We start from the raw sequence: 20,448 nt of genomic DNA, 5'->3' as shown, positions 1-20,448 counted from the left end.
TTCATTGTCCTTGCATAGAGTTTGTCAGATATATTACATGTGCCATCAATCACAAAGAATTTAGTATATGTTAGTCAAATGATAGAACAATGATTGTAGTTCAAAATGCTTTATAGGCAAGAGATCTAATGTGTTACATTTGAAAGTGTTTCGTTGTATTACATGTGTTCATGTATTAGATGAGCTGCAAAAGAAGCTTTATCCAAATACTTAAAAATGTATTATTATTGGATACTCTTTAGAGCAGAATGGGTATCATTGTTATAACCTTGTCAGATTGAGCAAATATGTTATTTTTTATGAGACAAGCAATTGGTATGCATTTAGTGATGATGCATTGGATGATGATAATGATCGTAATAGTTATGTATAAAAATAAAAGCAAGAATCATTAAGTCTTAGTGAACCAAAAAACCATCATATTGTATTATAGCTACAGTTAGCTTCGAGTAGTCCCACATCTTCAAGTGCATTTATCAGTGTTGTAGGTAAAGACAAAGGGAAGAAAAAATTGTCAAATTGTAATAATACATTTGCTAGCCATTTGGGGTTTGATGGAGATTCCAATGGTTTAGAGAGTTTGGATGATGAGCTTGGTATTCCTTTAGTCAGGGCACCAAGTGTACAAAGAACACATGGTAATGTAAAGGCTCCACTAAGAGATCCAATGGTACGCAGGTCAAGCAAAATCAGATACCATGTTAAAAGATTTGGTTTTGAAGGTTATATAGCTCACCATTACGTTTATATAGTAAATGTGATTGATAATGTTGAGTCCACTTGTTTTGAGAATGATGTTGATCATGCTCATTGAGATGTAACAATGGATGAGAAGATGGCTACATTAGAAGCTAATAAGACTTAGAAAGCTATTGGTTGTAAGTGGGTCTACAAAATTAAGCATAATGCAAATGGTTCTATTAGTAGGTATAAGGCTATGCTAGTTGCAAAAGGCTACGCTCGAATATATAGTATAGATTATGAAGAGATATTCAATCTAGTTGCTAAGAAGGCAATTGTTAGATCTATGATTACTTTGGCAGTAGCCAAAGGTTGGAGTTTTGCAGCAAATGAATGTAAAGAATGACTTCTTGTATGGTGAACTGCAAAGAGATGTACATGGAGTGGCCAACAAGTTATGAGGATTTAGAGCATCCCACATATGTGTGTAGATTAAAGAAGGCACTCTATGGACTGAAGAAAGCACCTAGAGCATGGTCTGACAAGATCGAAGAGTATCTTGTCAAATTTCGCTTTTATGTTTGTGATACTAATCACTCACTCTATTTGAAAAAGGGAGATCCATGTTTGGTTATCATAGTTATCTATCTGGAGATGACTTAATCATTACACGTGACAGTGACAGTGGGATCACAAAAGTTAAGAACTATTTAAAGAATAAGTTTGAGATGAAGGATTTTGGTGACCTGAGGTACTTTTTTGGTATTGAGGTGATTAAATGTGATGATGTTGTATAGCTGTCCCAAAGGCAGTATGACTTGGATATGTTGTCCAAGTATGGTATGATAGCATGTAAGCCTCTTTCAGTGCCATTGGTAAAAGTGAAGTTGAGTGCTAATATTGGGGATGAGATAGAATACCCTACTATGTTCAAGAGGATAGTAGGGAGTCTGATTTACATTACTATCACAAGGCCAGACTTGAGTTATGTTATTGGCCTTGTTGTGGGAGCTTTCACTCAACCGCCAAGACCCACGGACCGCTTATTGTTTCAAGCGTTCCAAGCCGAGCACTAATGGCTACCTCTCACATAGCCGACGCACCATCCATATCTACGGGTGTAGTGAGCTTACCTCCATGCCGTTCGAGTTACCTCCTCTCCCATGCACTCTGGTAGCTCCACAATCCAAGTGCAAGCTTCAAGCAAGCTCCATCCTCAAGCTCCACACTCCAAGCTCCATCACTGCGAGCAAGAGAAGAGAAGAGAAGAGAAGAGAAGAAGAGAGGAGAAGATGGAGAGCTTCTCCACCCCATGGTCCCTCACCCTCACACACTCACTCCCTCACACTCTCACACTCCCTCTCTCAAGCACAAGCTCAAGCAAGCAAGAAGAAGAAGAAGAAGAAGAAGAAGAAGAGGAGAGCTACTTTTTGCCACACACAAGAATGAGCTTCTGATTTACTTTTCAACTTTATATACAAAACCTTAAATCCCTTTTGGGTGGTCATCCCCTTTTCCCCTTTTTTACATGGCTGGCCGTGGCCTAGGCCCTTTTCACATTGTCCCTCTATCTTTCTAGCTCCCTTTCCATCGCCCGTTTACATTTACAAATTGCACGGGTGAGAGTTCGGCGCTCCTTGAATTAAACCATGATGCGCTTGTACTCTTTTACAAAAGTTTTGACTTGCGCTTTTCCTTATGCGCCTTTGTCTTCCGTTTCTCTTTGCCTTGGCCTTTGTCTTTGTCTTTTGTTTTAGCTTTCCGGATTTTCCACCGCCTGGCACTCTTTTACAAGATTTCAGGGTGCACCTTTGTATTTTAAAATGCACATTTTCCCTTTTGCATTTGCCTTGGGATTTTTAAGGTTGCCCCTGCTCTTTTGACATTTTCTCCTCTTCTTTCTTCTGTCGGGTTACCTTTTTTCCGCCTTTGCCCTACGTCTTTTTTATTTCCTTTTGCTTTCTTCATATTGGGGTTAATATTACCCCCCTCCTAGACGAGTGCCAGTCCCATGGCACTCTTCGTCGAAGGTAGCATGCAGAGCTTGCACCTAAGATGTGGGTGGAAGGGACTATTGTGGTTTGCCTTGGAGTTCTGATGTTGGTGCGGATGAAGGTCGTTGGTGGCACTTTGCTGTTCTGATTGGCTGGTGATATGATTGTTGTAGGTGGCGATAGGGCTACTCTTTGTTGGGGATGGTCACTCATAGATGGCACGGGTGTTGGTGTTTTTGGGATGCTCATGGTGGATTCTGCTTGTGATGATTCTTTGATGGTCTTGCATGATGAAGTAAAGGACAAGAGTTCAGAGTTGAGTGTCGATGTAGAGCTGATGACGCTTTCGTTGGAGTCTTTAATACCTGCAATTGGAAACCCTCTCCGGTGGTCTCTCCCTAAGGGGTAGTGGTAGTCTTCTTAGCGTGCACAAGACATATTTTGTTTAGCTTGGGAGACAGGTCAAACTCTAAGCAAGCCTGGAGTATTGTCCTGTACTTGAGGACCCAAACTGTGTATAAACTTCGGTGCAGATATTATGTGAGTGCACGTGCATACTTAGATATTACGTAGGTAGAAGACCGCGGGCTGGTTTCTCATAACGTCGTGTGGATGAAGCAAAGTGGTCCATGGTGGGAAGTACACATGAAGGTGGATGCGACATCCTGTGCATTGTGATTGCACAACGTAGCAAGATAGAACAGAGGAATAGTGTACTATTCATAGGTGGTAGACATTGGGTCTGTGCGATGAGGATGGTATACTGTTCATGGCCATTCGTGTGGTGCATGCCCCAATTGATTGCCATGGTATTAAGGCAGAGTGTAAGAGGGAATTGTGTGGATGGGTCAGGGTGACAGGTCTAACCAGAGGTGAGACAAACTCCGTAGGTCTTTCCTGCCCTTGATGTGCCCTGAACTATTGTGGGGGGTGCTAGGGGGCTAGGGGACTAGGGATGGAGCCAACCGACCAAGGGCACTGGATGCACCTAATTTGAGGGCCCCTAGGTGCGGTGCTATGATCGTGGGTGCTTCTTATTTTTTCGTTGTTTTGTTTTCATCTCTCTTTTTTTTTGCCTAGGTACAACCATTGCAATATGTTGAGGCTATGAGCCTTTCAATGGGTTGGAAAATGTCAAGCCTCGAAGGCTTAGGAAATGGATATGACAGTGATGATTGCGCCCTAGCCTCATTGTTAGGGGAGCCATTGTCGCGATATTGGTGCGATTGCGGTGACACCTGTTGTGAGCTCACTGTAGAGCTTGGCCCAAGAAGAGAGTATAGTTCATGACTATGCTTTGGTTTGTGCGATGCGGACACTCGCAAGGGTGATTTTTCGCGTTTAGCAGCGTGGCTTTATTGCAGTTCTTTGTGCAGTTGGTGGTCTTGCGGTGGCCTGGCCGTTGAACACGTTTGCACGAAGACCTGTGTCATCCTGCATCCACTTGTCACTTCGTGAGAGTATATGCTTGCTTGCGTTAAGTACATCGAACAAATGCGATCATGTTAAGAAATAATTTTTTGGAATGCTATGATGTTTATTGCGATGCCTATTCCATTGCTTGTTAAGGTCGCATACATTAACGATAGGTAAAGGAAGTGTGTACAAGTGGGGAGCTTGCCCCTTTACTCATCAAAAGACAAAAAGTTATGGCATGATGACTTGTTAAGCTACTTGTACATCATAGGGGCTTAGTCGATTTGCACTAGGCGGGGTGAGTCCGGGTGGTTAGGCGACTGGGGCTCTACTGGTGCAGGGCTCCCGTGAGGTTGGGCAAGGAACATGTCGGCCGGGACATGAATGGTGTAGTCTCGGGCTACCACCGTTTCCAAAATGCCTTTGAACAATTCATTAAATTCCTCCCTGTCCCGAGGTGCCCTTTCTGCCCTTGAGCATCTGGTGCTTGAGTGTACGTTGGGGGTTTGTGCAACTGGTGTTGCCACATCTTGCGTGCTTCTTTGAGCTTCGACTTTTCTCGCCCGGGGATTCTTCGGCCTTCATCCGGGGCGGTGTCGCTTAGGACCTCGTTTCTTTGCGTACCTTTTGAGAGTGGGCACGTAGCACACTGGCGGAGGGGTGTGTGCTGCATGTTCCTGTCGTCCGCGGAGAGCGTCTCCGCAAGCCAGCTGCCCTAGGTTCTCCATGTTTTTCTTGTAGGGGGACCTACAAGATGCAAACCAGGGGTTAGGCCTTGATATGGAATAAGACCATTCACATGGGAGGGATTATAGTGTGTGTTATAAGAAGCATATGACTAGAGGAGGAGGAGTGGGACGTACTGTGCTCGTTGTAGAGGGATAGCCCCCGTGATGATGTTGACTTAGCCTCCCGCCATTAGCAGATCTTGGCCCACGCCGAGTTACATCGGCTGGTGGTCATGGATTTGGGCAGGGCTTATCCTCGAAAGGATAGACCGGAAAGGGAAAGGTGTATAGAAAGGGACTGCACCTTGCTTACATCATCAAAGATATTGGTTAGAGCTTTCCATGGTGGCAATGCGGGGTGCATGCCCTTCACCCGGAGGTGGAAATGGTCATGTAAGAGGGGGACCGGACGAGCCTAGCATGTTGGCCCCAACTCTTTTGTCTGCGCTTGACTATTATTGCTTATGTGTGTTGATAGTGTCTATACAGGGTGACAAAAGTTATTGTTTATTTATATACATATCCATGGATCCATGTCGTTTTATGAGGATAAAAACCAGCTATAGAACTCCGGATTGTACTGGAGCGTGGCACACGCATCCAGTACTCGTGGCAGCTTACTCAATACTGATAGATATGTTGCAACATTGAGTAGCATGGAACCTTGTCCGAGTCTACTGGTGACATGTAACTCTTCTTTAGTGAGAACTTTATCGAACAGCGAGTCCTCTTGGCTAGGTTCAGCTAAGTCCGTACCCCGAATGGTAGTCAGCACTCGAAGGGAAGTTGGTGCCACATAGGTTGGGTCTCTTTGAGACCGCCATTTGGTCAATCGCTCCTCTGAGACCGTCATGATCTGCGCTCCTAGTTCGGCCATTGCAACGCGGTTCTCACACCAACGCTATTCAAATTGACTTCGGCCCTCTGTTAGTCGCTTTAATTGTTCTAACCCTAAGATATTTGGTTGGCAGAGCGTATAATTGAATGTGACAGTTAAGTGATCGTCAAGATGTTCTTGCTCTTCCCAAGACAAGGGAAATGGCAAGTACTCTCCGAGCTGCTCTTTAGGGAATGCGCGCATGTCTGCCAGGACATAGACATGTGCGAACACTTTGAGCTTAGCATCTAACTCAATTAAGCATTTTGTGACACTTCTATGTTCAACGAGGGCTTGCTCAGTTGCTATCTCATGCAAGGTTCTAGGATTTTGCCTAGGTTTTAGCGTAGCTGGGGGCTTTGGCCTAGATGCGCAAGTTTGGCCAATGCTAGGATTTCTTATGCTCTTGGGGTCTCCATGTGTTTGTTGAGGCTTCGTTATTGCGTCATAGTTCTCGTTGGATGTGACTGGTATAGGCTTGTCACCCTCTTGTGACGGCGTTATGTCCACTCTTGATTGGTCAATGCAAGTTTCATTGTCAGTGGATTGAGCGTTGCAAGCAGCCATTGATAGTAACGACTGTTGTGATCTTTCAGAGCACATGGAGTTGTGTGAGGTTTCATCGCTATTAGGGGAGGCATAAATGGCTCATTGGTGGATGGACTCAATGCTTTATTCATCAGCTCTCCAGCGCTCTTCGTCTCAATGTTCTTGGGGTCCACAACCACCTGCAATTGTTGTTTTCGCTGTTTTCTCCTCTTTTTCTTGGTTAGTGAAGGTGCATCTCTCAACGACTCAGGACCCTAAACTAGCTCAACCGTCATTGTGCTTGGTTGGGCCTTAGCATTTCCTTTCTCTAGTGTGTCCTCATGGGACATAGCCGTGGCCTGCTGAATGGCCTTGCTAGGTTGAGTGGTTCGATGCGCCATCTCCTTGGCCATATCTTTGAGAGCTTTCTCCTCAAGCCTTGGAGCCCCAAGAGGAACACCAAGGAGAAGGGAATTCTCTTGCAAGAAAATCTATCTTGTAACATCAACAAGCTTTTATTTCATTCTTTTGATCATCAAAACAAAGAAAACAGCAATTCTTCACGCAGCATCATAGTAGATATCTCCCACGGATTTAATAGAATCAACCATAATCTTCAACATCTTTATAAAATTCTTCAATAGAACAAAGAACACAAAGGAATACACCATCTTTTAATGTAAATCAATCACATATTATCCTTTTTCAATGTCTTCATAGTTCTCTCTCTCAATCTCTCACATACAGTTACACTGTTTTGATAGAATTGGCTATCTCTGACTCTCTCTCTCTCTCTCCATCAATAGTACATCATATCCTCACTACAATGCTCTCATAATAACCCTCAATAATCTTTCTTAGGTCGTGGATGCACCTCCCAAGAGGTATGTCTGATATGAAGAGTCACCAGAGCCACTACAATGTCTTTTCACAGCTCATTACTATCATTGTCACTTAGTCTTCTCTTCAGTCTTCAGCAACTACTTTTTCCACTTGTTTTAGCTCTTTTGAACTTAGATTCATCCTTTCCAAAGGTTAGAAAACTTTCCCAAAGTCACACATACAATCTACAAGACACTTACAGAAGGTCTACAGAACAGTTACAGTACAACACCAGAACAGCTACAGTACAGTTACAGTACAGAGAGAGCAAAGACAGAGGGTCTACAGAAGGTCATCAGAACCTCATAACTCATACTCAAACCATTCTATACTATAAAAAACTATTCAATAAGCTTTCAAAAGATCTCAACCTTCATCAATCATCAATCCATGCTTCATACAGAAGACAATTAGAACAAAACAGAAGCTATACAGAAGGTATACAGAAGCTATACATAAGGTATACATAACCAATCAGAACCTCAATAGAACATCACAGAATCTCATATCTCCACTGAGAATCATCATGAAGTTCCAAAACATAATCAATATCATCCAAAACACTCTCAAATACTTCTATTAACAACCATACATCACCCTAAATCCATCAAAAATCAATCATTCAGTCCTCAAAAACAACAAAAATCAGTCAAAAATTCAATCTTTTTCCACTCTCAACATATTCCCACACTTAGAAAGGAAGCGTCCTCACAACCTAAGGAAAAGAAGAATATAAGTTCACTAAAGAGCTCAATTTTATCTTCTATCAGATCTTCAATAATCTCTCCAAAGCACGACCCCAACTTATCACCTGTATCTGGTAGGGGCGTGTATGCAATGGCCGGAAGGCGCACGGAAGAGTCCCCCAAAAGCAATGAATCGAATCAAACAAAAGCAAAGACTACTGACTGACTGGGGTGAGAGGAGGAGGAGGTGGGTTGGAGGAGGAGGGGGAGGTGGTGGGGGAGGAGGGGGAGGAGGAGGAGGTGGAGTACGCGGCCACGCAGGTGGCGGTGGCGGCGCGTGGAGGGGCCGCAGGCGGCGTTCAACGGGAAGGCGGATTAGGTGGGGGAGAGGGAGGCGAAGCAGGCAGGGGAGAGAGGCCGCGACGGCTGGAGGAAGGAGACAGAGGCCACGACGACTGGAGGAGGGAGGCCGCCACAGGTGCTGCGGGTGGAGGAGGTAGAGGCGTGCCGAGGAGGGAGAGGAGGGGGAGAGGATATGGAGGCCACGACAGGCGGAGGAGAGGGAGGCCGCCACATGCGCTGTGTCAGGAGGCGGCAGGAGGCACGTCAAGGAGAGAGAGGAGGGGGGAGAGGATATGGAGAGAGAAGGAGAAGGAGAAGAAGAAGAAGTGGAAGGAGAAGAAAAAGGAGGGGGAGGGGAAGAACAAGTAGGAGAGGAAGGAAGAAGGGGAGGAGGAAGGGGAGGAAAGAGGAGGAGGAGGAGAACAGAAACGCAACGACAGCCTGCAGATGTGGTTTTTTTTCCTTTTCTTGGTGTTTTTCTTTTTCTTTTTCTGCTTACTGGTCTTTGGTATGTTCATGTGTGGGTTTTTTTTTCTTCTTCTTTTTTCTTAGTTTTTTTAAAATTATTTTTTTTAAAAATTGTGTATAGTTTATTTTTCTTCTCTTTTTATATTAAATAATGAAAAAAAAGAAAAAGAAAAGAAATAATAAAAGAAAATAACACATCCCCGCCCGTGCGCATGCGCGGGCAGGGGTAAAAAAAAATTGCAATGATAGGGTCAAACGGGTAGGGACGGGGACGCGCAAGCCATGGACGCCACGGGGCATCCCGAGGCACGTAAAACAAAAAACAAGCGCGTTCATGCGCGAGGCGAGAAACACGATTAACGTGAAAAATAAATAAAATTTAATAAAAGCCAAACCATTTGTCGAATCAAAAATTCGTAAAAAGGAAAAATGGGCTGGGAGACGAGGAAAAAATATTGGAAACATGCAACAACGGTTCCGAGACAAAATCAGGGTGTTCACATGGGAAAAACATAATAAAGAAACCCAAAAACGCATACGGGTATTAATATCGGAAAATCCGTGAATCGAAATGAAGTATGGAAAGAAGAAAAAGTGTGCAGAACAATGTGTCCGACAAGCCTATCACAAGAAAACACAGTTTCGATCGAGATAGGATGCGTTCACATGGGAAAAACCCCAAAAATAGACCTGAAAAGGAACTCGAAAATTAATACGAGAAAAATCGTGCATCGGAATAGCAGGCGATAAAAAGAAAAAATGTCCAAAAAAAAGGAATTCACAGGATTGGCACATCAAAACTCAGTTTGGGGGAAATTAGGATGGGTTCATACTGAAAAAATACGAAAAATGTATCCGAAAACACTTGGAAAAATTAATAACTAAAAATCCGACAGTCAAAAGAGGGGGGAGAAAAAAGCAAAAAGTGGGAGAAAGGCTGGAAGGACACGGCTATCAAATTAAATTGGAATTCTGGTAAAAATAGGGCAGGTTCACATGAAAAAATGTGAAAAATATGCATAAAAAAGACCCCAAAACCCGTAAAAATTAATAACGGATGAATTGTGCATCGAAATGACATGGAGTAAAAAGGAAAAATGTCAAGGGGAAGGGGTAGGACAGACATGACTCATCAGATTAGGGTTCCGAAGTAATAAAGACGCGTTCACATGGAAAACTGTCCAATTTACGGGAATGACTTCAAAAATTAATAACTTGAGAATCGTCTGTCGGAACAGGGGTTGGTAAAAAGGAAAATAGGCAGTTCGAAGGGATGAACAGGGTTGTAAGGTTGGATTGAGCTTTCGGTAAACGTAAGATCTGTTCATATGAAAGAAGCGCAAAACCAAGAATAAAGGTAAACGATCAAGGAACAACCCCTAGGACAGGGTGAAATAGAACATAAGGGTGGGGAAGGGACTCCATCAAGGTAAAATGAAATCACGGCATAGATGCATAATTAGAACAGGGTGTAGGCATAGGGGTATACTACATAGACGCGCAGGGACGCATCCCCACACTTAAGACCTTAGCAGGAAGGGTAAACCAAACATCAAGGACTTGGCACCTCACATCATACCAACCACAAACGTCCCCACACTTAAAACATGACCATTACTGAGAAATAGAAGGTGTAGGGTTAGAAAAACTTGGCCCATATTACCGAGAAGGAACGTCGACTATCGAGGTTGCGTCTGGTGGCATCGTCGGCTGCAGGAGGTAACAAGGTATCTCCATAGCACACGTCCTTTGTTCTTCGTGGTAGGGACCAAGCGGCAGTACCTAGGGAGATTGCTAGTTGAAGGAATCACATGAAATTCGTCGATAACGAGGGATATTGCACTCAACTCACGATCACTCAAATGGATTGAAAGAGCAGTCACTCGTCCCATTACTAATATCACTCGAGGAAATAAGGATGAAAACCCAAAGCTCACACCCGGTTTAGAAATCGACAAGGGAATGGTGTAGAAAGAGTATGCCAAGGTGCACAATTGATGGTGCATCAGTGCGTCCAACCCGTCTAGCATAGGTGCAAGGAGAAAGGCCAGGGAGCCTTGTAGTGCAGTGTATAGAATAGAGTGATATGTCATGTGCTGTTGGCAGAAACCCAGCCCGTGGGTGCATAGGGAAACGAGAACGTACCTGAATCCAAGGGTTGTAACGTCCCTCAATCCTCACCTGTCGATAATTAAATGAAGAAACACCAGCCACACTCAGCCCACCCTCTGTCTCATGCTCGATTGAAAGATGCATTGATGTAATCCTTATGGTCGCTTATGCAGAGGTTGTATGCCTTGTGCGCATTTGATGGTGCAATTGTGCATCTCGCCTTGTGCCGGCATACAGTGCAAGAAGGAAGGCCAGGGAGTCTTATAGTGTAGTGCACAGAAACAGATCGTGCTTTGTGCATTGAGAGACCTATCCCATGCGTGCAACACTCTGTTCACACATTTCACCTCTCATTTGATTTGAAGGGAAAGACTAGTCACTCACCCCACCCTCTGTCTCACTCTTTGTTGATAGATATAAAGGGCAGCCCATACTCACATCCCCATCCTGTTAGGATGAAAGCTCACATCACTCAAGGGGTTGGTGATGAAGATCATGTTGGTTGTTGTTGTCATCAGGATCTTGAAGAGGAGACGTACCCAAGGAGGCAGCCTACAAGTCTCGTACTTTAACAATTGGTAAGAAAAGACGTCTGTTAAGAAGGGCAGACGGACTGATATTGCAGAGATAGCACACAAGGGAGGTGGCTTCAAATTACTTGCCAGAAAGATTCTTCTGGTGAGTCAGCTCTCCTGAACTGTGGAGTGTTACCACCTTTTCCATAGTCAGCTTCTCGTCCAAGGGTGTTTCCATCTTTTCTTGGAATGAGGCATGTTATGACAGGGAATCTCTTTCTTTTCTCCCATAACAGTTTTGTTGTTTTTTTTTCCTTATTTTCTTTTCTTTTATTTTTCCTTTTTTTGTTTTTTTTTCATTAAGAAAGAGAATGGTAGAAATACCATATGTTAGGACCAACCTCGCCACCGTTGTTGGATCAGACAAGAAGAGAACAATGTCAAGTTGAGATGTTTCTACGAGGAGGTAGCAGAACGAGACCGCCTCATGAGGAGAATCATAATGGCCATCAGAAGCATGACGAGAAGGACAGTGCGATGCCCAAAAGGGAAGGGGTAGGTCGACTGTGATTGTCAAGATCCCCAGGGAGGGAAGTACTTCTTCAGACGATAGCCATTAATCAGGAAAGGATCATCAAAGGCATCAACGGTCTGCACCTGAACAGAGCCGTTAGGATTGACGGCAAGTACCTTGTACGGACCCATCCACCATTGTTGGAGCTTGCCAGAAAACTTTTTCAAATCTCAAATCATAGGCTAGGACAAGATCACCTTCTTTGAATTCCTTGTACTTGATGAAACTATCATGATAGGCCTTACATCGTGCTTGAGTGGTTTCCATGCACTGTAAGGCCATCCGCCGTATCTCATCCAAGCATTCCAAGTGCAGGAGACGATGTTGCAGTGACTCACTATCTCCCAAGCATTCTTTAATTGCCACTCGCAAAAAGGGCAATTCGAGCTCAACAGGAAAGACATCTTCTATACCATACACTAACTGGAAAGGGGTTTGTCCTGTAGTTGCCTTATGGGAGGTTCTGTAGGCCCAGAGGGCCTCTGTAAGTCAATCGTCCCAGTTGCGACGATGTGCGGCAATCGTTCTTGTCAGAATTGAGCAGAGGATGCGATTGGTGACTTCAACTTGGTCGTTGGCTTTGGGATAATAAGAAGTGGACTTACGATGGCAAATCTTATACGGCTCAATCAGCTCCTCCATGATTTTGTTAAGGAAATGAGTACCTTTGTCACTTACAGCTCGAGGGGACTACCAAAACGGGTGAAAATATTCTCGTACATGAACAGGGCGACACTGTTACCATCATCCTGCTTCAGGGCTTTAGCTTCACACCACTTTGTGACATAATCCGTACATACTAGGATGTATTTGTTTTGTTTTCGTCTGGTAGGTGGATCAATGGGACCCACGAAATCAATCCCCCACTTCTCAAACAGCTTTAGGGAAAGAATGGGTTGAAGTGGCATGGCACTTATTTTGGTGGGTTTCCCCATTTGCTGACAAGCATCACATCTCTTACAGTAGTCATATGCGTCCTTGTGGAGGGTTGGCCACCAGTATCCTGCTAATAGAGCCTTCCTAGCTATCGCTTCTCCTGCGAAGTGTCCACCACATGGTTCATCATGGCATGCTTTCAATACTATGCCGATTTCATCCCCTGCAACACATCTTCGCAGCACTTCATCTTTGCCTCTCTTGTACAGTGCACCGCCTAGCAAAGTGTAGGGGGTTGATTCTAACAGAAGCTTCTTCTTCTCACGGCTTGAGATGCCAGGAGGATACTGTTGACTTGCCAGGAGATTAGCTATGTCTGCATACCAGGGAGTAACTGTTTCAACTAGAAACAAAGAAGCACATGAAGGTCTGGATCATCTTGTTCCTCTTCTTCTGTTTGAGGGATCTGACAGATGATCGGCTAAGACATGGGAACGGCCAGGCTTAGTGACCACTTCAAAGTCGAACTCTTGGAATAAGAGCAACCATCTCATCAGTCGTTCTTTAACATCTGCTTTGTTCATCAAGAAGGACAAGGCTTCATGATCCACATAGAACTTGAAATGCGTTGACAATAGATAGTGTCGAAACTTCTCCAGTGTAAACACCATTGCCAAGCACTCAAGCTCTGTCACTGTATAGTTCCGTTCCCTATCAGTGACCTTTCGGCTTGCATAATATATCGGTTGATCTAATTTAGAGGGACCCTTTTGACATAGGACAGCACCTAGCCCTTCAACTGATGCATCGGTGTGCACATGGAACTCCTTCGTCCAATCAGGAGGTTGCAAAATAGGTGCTTGGATCAGGCATTGTTTTAGGGTATTAAAGGCCTCTCCATAGTCATCCGTCCAAAGGAAATCAGCTTCTTTCCTTAGGAGCTTTTGCAAAGGGGCTGCCTTAGTTACAAAATGTGCAATAAATCTTCTGTAATAGCCCACATGGCCAAGAAATCCTCTTAAGTGCTTGAGGTTTGTTGGTGCTGTTAAAGCGACAATCTTTTCAATCTTCGCCGGGTCTATTGCAGTATCTTGTGCCGAGACAATATGACCCAACAGAACTTCTGAGGAGATGCCAAAGACACATTTTTCGGGGTTGAGAGAAATCCCATACTCTCGACATCTGTCAAAACATTGCTCTAGGTGTCCCCAGTGCTCACGGATCAAACTATAGACACAGAAGTCATCAAGATACACCTCTATGAAATCATCCAGATGATTTTGGAAGGCAGCCATCATTACTCGTTGGAAGGTGGCAGGAGCTTTATAGAGCCCAAATGGCATCACTCTGTAGGCATAGGTCCCCCATTCCGTGGTGAAGGTTGTTTTGGATTGGTTCTCTTCTGCGATTTGGACTTGGTTATATCCACTGAATCCATCCAAGACCGAATAAAGCTCATGGCCTCGCACTGTGTCCAACAGTTGGTCTGTAAAAGGAATAGGAAAATGATCCTTCTTCATCTTCGAATTTAGCTTCCGAAAGTCAACATATATTCGGAGTTTCCCGTTCTTCTTGGGTACTACCACAATGGGCGAAACCCATTCACTATTAGCCACGGGATAAATGAACTCTGCTTCAAGAAGTTTTAATAATTCGGCCTTCACTAGAGTTGAGTAATTAGGATTCATATGCCTTTGTCTTTGCCTTACAGGTTTGGCATCGGGCTCTAGGTCAATGTGATGTTGGCATACTGTGGGATCAATCCCCTTTAGGTCTCTATACGACCAAGCAAACACATCTAAGTTTTCCTTGAGTAAGTCTCGCAGGACCACTAATTCTTCTTCTGGAAGATTGAGACCTGCTTTCAGGTGACGCTCAGTACCCTCAACATCTAGGAACATTACTTGTCTTTCACCTTCCACTTCACGGATAAATGTCCCATGGATTACTTCTGGATAGAGGTCTGACTCTTTCAAGAGAGTAGTATCCTTGTCTGATGTTCCACTAGAACTAGTGTCCTCCTTCTGTACAAATGACTCATTGATCTGTTTAGGTTGCTGGAAGGGTATCAGAGCTTTATTTGCTTCAGTGCGAATGGTAATTTCTTCTGGACTTAGGGATTCATCTTCAGAAGATGCATCCAGGAATGTCACATAGCACGGATCTTCTGGAGGCCGTGGCTCTGAGGGCTCAGGCTTCTGTTGGTAGGGGGCATTATCGTCATCTTTTCTCTGGACTGAACGATCAGGGCGAGAGGAGCCACTGGTGAACTTAATTTTTATGCTTTTAATCCATTGCTTATATAGACTCTGCATACTTTGTGGTCCATTGATCAACCCGAACGGAACCATGGTCATTCCATCCAGTACCCTGAGATATTTGACCTCTGAGGTCTCTGTAGGGATATCAACAAGATCATCCTCTATCAGAGGGAATTCATCGTCTGCACTTTTATAACCTGCTTTATTTTCTTCCTCATCATTTTCATCCTCTTTCTCTGGAAGCTCTGTCTCTGCTTCTGTAGAGGCTCTGTAGGAGAAGAACAGATCTTCTGCCTCTGCATCTGCTTCTGTTTCTGTTACCATTTCTGTCTCTGCTTTTGCCTTTGGCTCTGGCTCTGGCTCTATATCTGTTACTGTCTCTGTGACTGTCTCTGTACTTGCTCTGTCTCTATTCTGTAGCCGCTTTGTATCTGCTCTGCCTCCGTACTGTCTCTGCTCTGTAATTGTACTGTCTCTGTACTGTCTCCGCTCTATCTCAGCGACTGTCATGTAACAGGGAGAACATTACATCCATACTTCTATTTCACTATCAGAGGTGATTTCAAAAGTTAATTCTAGTTGAGGCAGGAGGTATTCACCCATGGACAAGAATTTTACTTCCCTTGGCAATTGGCTTACAATACCCACTGTTAGGGACTGTGCCTCTGTTTCCTTAGGAAAGATTTGCTTAACAGCCTCTTCATCTCCTGATGTACCATCTGTTACCTCGTTGGAGGAGTTAGTTATGACTTCAATGGATGTGAATCCATTGCCTTTTTGCGATCCATACAGCTTTAACACCGCTTTGTTGGGTCCTTTGCCTAGGGTTAGGGTTCCTTTGAACCAGTCCATCCTGACTCTTGCTTCAAAAAGCCAAGGTCTTCCCAACAGTAGAGGGTATGAGGTCCCATAAGAATTTGGTTTGACCACCAGATATGTCAGCCAATAATCTCTTCCTGCAAGAGTTGTTTTTATGTATGGGAGGATGCCCAACGGTTTGACTCTGCTTTAGTCTGCCAATCTGATAAGCCACTGTGTAGGTTGAATTCCTTACAACCCTAAGTCCTTTATTGTCACATCCATCATTATGTTTATTGATGAGCCTCCATCAATCAATGCATCTGAAATAAAGCATCCTTCTATCCATATACTAATCTCTGGGGTTCCAAGATCTAGGAAGACATTAGCCACATCTACTTCCTTTACAAGCTCCGGGGTCTTATTGATCTTGGTCATTGTTGAAGGAGCGATCCTTAGTCCACGCCTTCTTGTCAAGATGCTTTTGAATTTCTTTCGACAACTGGGAGACAACATCAGCAATTGTCGGAATGTTAAGTTTAGTTTAAAAGTGTCCATGTCCTTAACCAAGTCATAATCTTTGATAGGATCCACAGGCTTCTCTAGCCTGCTGTGGGGAATGGGGCTACACCCATTTTCATCTTTCCTTTTTTTTCTGGTAATTGCAGCATCAACACTTCCTCTGTTTCTAGAAGTGCTTCTGTATCATCTATCTCCTGGGCCTCTGGTCCTGTCTCCGGGACTGTCTCTGTAACTCTCTGTGGCACTGTAGTGCTCTATACTGTACTGTTCTGTTCTGTACTGCTCTATCCCTCTGTTGGAAGGTTGAACTTCACAGTCTTGGTAGGAGAGTTATTTTCATTCTGAACCACTGGTTCCTTCTTCTTGGTATGCGTAACAGCGGCAACTTCCAACTCAACCAAATTGGAAGCAGGCTCTTGTACCTTCTGTTGGCTAGCAGTGGCATTGGCCTTTACAGGGGGCTGGACTGGGACAGTCCTTTGCAGTGTGGCCTTCTCCTTTGCACCGACATCATAAGGACTTATAATCCACAGATCGTCTAGGGTTTGGACAATTTGGGGAGATATGTCCCTTTTCTCCATACCTATAACATTCTACCTCTGATCTCTGACCAGTGCCGCCAGACTGTCGTCCTGTGTAACTTCAAGAGGGAAACCTCCTTGAACCAAAATTAGGACCGAACTCCCTAGGCTTGGATCCAATATCCGGTGTTGTCATTTTGGATTCTAGCAAGTTGAATCTTACATTTTCATCCTTCTGTCTTCGTTCATGCATCTCTTTCAGAGAGCAAATATCCTCTTTATGGTTTTTTTGCAAATAGTAGGAACAGAAGGCTCCAGGAATGGTTGGTTTTCGGGTACATTTAGTGGCTAAATGTCCCGCTTGATGACACTTTCCGCACCATGTATTAGAGCGTATCACATCTCTTCCAGATCTCGCATGAGTGGATATATTGGCAGTATTCACCTTCAGCGTCCTCTGTAGCTACTCTGTAATCACATTCAGAAGCTCTTTCTTGATACTTGCAACTGAGTTGGATAAGTAATCCTTCAGATTTTCATCTCCTGAAGTACTTGTAGTGGGATTTTGGAAAGCGTCTATAATTACTGCATAAACAGGTTGGGTTGATCCAGAAGGTCCTCTGTTTTGGCTCTGATTCAGAGCTCTTGTTGAGACTTGGGGTTGTTGATTCCAGTTGGTAGGGTTCCACTATTATTGATTCACCATTGGAGGAACTGTTTGAGGCTACTGTTGTTGTGGTTGAACCATCATTTGAGGCATTGTCGTCTACAGTGACCACACTGGATTAGGTGCATTATACTGAGGCACTGTTTGCATCTGGGGATAGGGGTGGTAGGGAACTGTCCCCGGGACTGCATTTGGTGGGTATACCATTCCAGGCATGGGAGGAGGTAAGACTCCTCTTCCTAGAGTCATTGGCAGCCTTGCTTCAACTTCGTCATACAATCTTGCATCTTCCACTATAGCTTGCAGATTGATTGGTCTTCTCAATTCCACGAACTTATGAACTTCTGGTTGTAGGCCTCTGAGGAACACTCCTTTTTGGATTCCTTCATCCAAATGATGGTTAGTACATCTCTTCAGGATGGATTCCATTTGCGAGACATAAGATTCTACTCTTTCTTCATAGGACTGACTTAGGTTCATTAACTCCTCTCGCATCCGCTCTTCAAAACCTTCACGCCTAAATTTAGTGAGGAAGGGCCAACTTCAGGTCGTCCCATGTGCCAAAAGTTCCTACTGCTTATCTCTCATACCACTGAAACACCACGCCCTTGAAAGTGGCAGGGAAGATTGCTAACCAATGCTCAGGGGTCTGGCATTGTTAGCCACACATGCTACCATGAATTCTGCTACATGAAGATCAGGGTCTTCATTGTACTCTCCCTTAAAATTTGGCAATGGGACTACATTTTCTGGCCTATCATCAATATTTCCAGGACGAATCTAACTAGGAAGGGGACCTTGAGTCGCCATGGGGACTTCTGTAAAGAGTGCCGTTAGGGCGTCAAAGGAGGCTTCTGCTGTGCGAGCTCGTTCTCAGCTTTGATTTTTACCTTCTCTCTTCTCACGTACCTCTGGACTCGTTCTAACGCTTACCTCTTTATTGCGTCATTAATCGGGGGGTTAGCTTCAACCAGTTGGTTTGGACTCAATAGGATAGTATCAGAGAGGGCTTCAGTCTTTGATGGATTCTCTGGCCAACATCTCCTCTACGTCCTTCTTTTCAACCTCTGAATTCAGCTTTCAAACCACTACAGAGGGGGAGATATTCCATTCTAAAAGCATCAAAACTCATTCTTCTTAGGATCGTTGTTGCGTCATTATAATAATTCCAGCTTCTGAGGGTTTCAATAGTGTATGTTGTGAAAAACACTTTGGCTACCAACTTCCAGTGGGTTGCTAATTGGACAAATAGAAGATTATTAGTGCACTAAGCATCCCATGTATCTTGCTGTTGAGCATCCACGAACAAATTCTAACTTTTTTCATTCTTGTCTTCGTGAACCTCCATAGACCAAGACTCCTGAAGCTTCTTCACAATCTCCCACTTGATGATGTCTGGAAACTTCTCAATGAATATCAAATCTTCCATCAATGGTCATTCTCTCTGTTTCTGCTCTTCAGTTTGTTCCCAAATAGTTTGCCACCAAGATGCAAGTTTCTGTTGCTTCAACAGGAAGAGGAAATAGTCCACCACATAGAGCATGCATCATGATGGTAATATGTTTCCGCCATTATGGGATGAACTTCTTGTGGAAAGTGGATTTGATTATGAGAAGTTCCAACTCTTCAATGGAAGAATGAATTTTACAAACATCCATTGAATTCTTCTCTTCTTGGCAATGTCATTTCCTTCATTTTCAGCCTCTTCTGATGCTTGTTGATAGCAAGTTTCCCCGGCTGCACACAAAAAACATGGAGCCCCAAGAGGAACACAAAGGAAAAGGAAATTATCTTGTAAGAAAATCTATCTTGTAACATCAACAAGCTTTTATTTCATTCTTTTGATCATCAAAACAAAGAAAACAACAATTCTTCACGCAGCATCATAGTAGATATCTCCCACGGATTTGATAGAATCAACCATAATCTTCAACATCTTCATAAAATTCTTCAATAGAACAAAGAACACAAAGGAATACACCATCTTTTAATGTAAATCAATCACATATTATCCTTCTTCAATGTTTTCATAGTTCTCTCTCTCAATCTCTCACATACAATTACATTGTTTTGATAGAATTGGCTATCTCTGACTCTCTCACACACTCTCTCTCTCTCCATCAATAGTACATCATATCCTCACTACAATGCTCTCATAATAACTCTCAATAATCCTTCTTAGGTCGTGGATGCACCTCCCAAGAGGTATGTCTGATATGAAGAGTCACCAGAGCCACTATAATGTCTTTTCACAGCTCACTACTGTCACTATCACTTAGTCTTCTCTTCAGTCTTCAACAACTGCTTCTTCCACTTATTTTAGCTCTTTTGAACTTAGATTCATCCTTTCCAAAGGTTAGAAAACTTTCCCAAAGTCACACATACAATCTACAGAACACTTACAAAAGGTCTATAGAACAGTTACAGTATAACACCAGAACGGCTACAGTACAGTTACAGTACAGAGAGATAGCAGAGACAGAGGCTCTACAGAGGGTCTACAGAAGGTCATCAGAACCTCATAACTCATACTCAAACCATTCCATACTATTAAAAACTATTCAATAATCTTTTAAAAGATCTCAATCTTCATCAATCATCAATCCATGCTTCATACAAAAGACAATCAAAACAAAATAGAAGCTATACAGAAGGTATACATAACCAATCAGAACCTCAATAGAACATCACAGAACCTCATATCTCCACTGAGAATCATCATGAACTTCCAAAACATAATCAAAATCATCCAAAACACTCTCAAATACTTCCATTAACAACCATACGTCATCTAAATCCATCAAAAATCAATCATTCAGTCCTCAAAAACAACAAAAATCAGTCAAAAATTCAGTCTTTTTCCACTCTCAACAAGCCTAGGCTTTAGGTGCTTTGGGAGGACTGGATTTGTCAAGGATACTGGTTGCGGCACCTCCTCCGCAGGTGAATTGCTAAGGACACGTTCCGCAAGGAGCGTAGTCACGGCCAAGGGCTGTGACT

The sequence above is a fragment of the Lygodium microphyllum genome, chromosome 12 (genome assembly GCF_053477565.2).
Source record: "Lygodium microphyllum isolate KBCC chromosome 12, Lygodium_microphyllum_v1.1.10, whole genome shotgun sequence".
Taxonomy (NCBI): Eukaryota; Viridiplantae; Streptophyta; class Polypodiopsida; order Schizaeales; family Lygodiaceae; genus Lygodium; species Lygodium microphyllum.
This window is presented reverse-complemented; position numbering follows the sequence as displayed.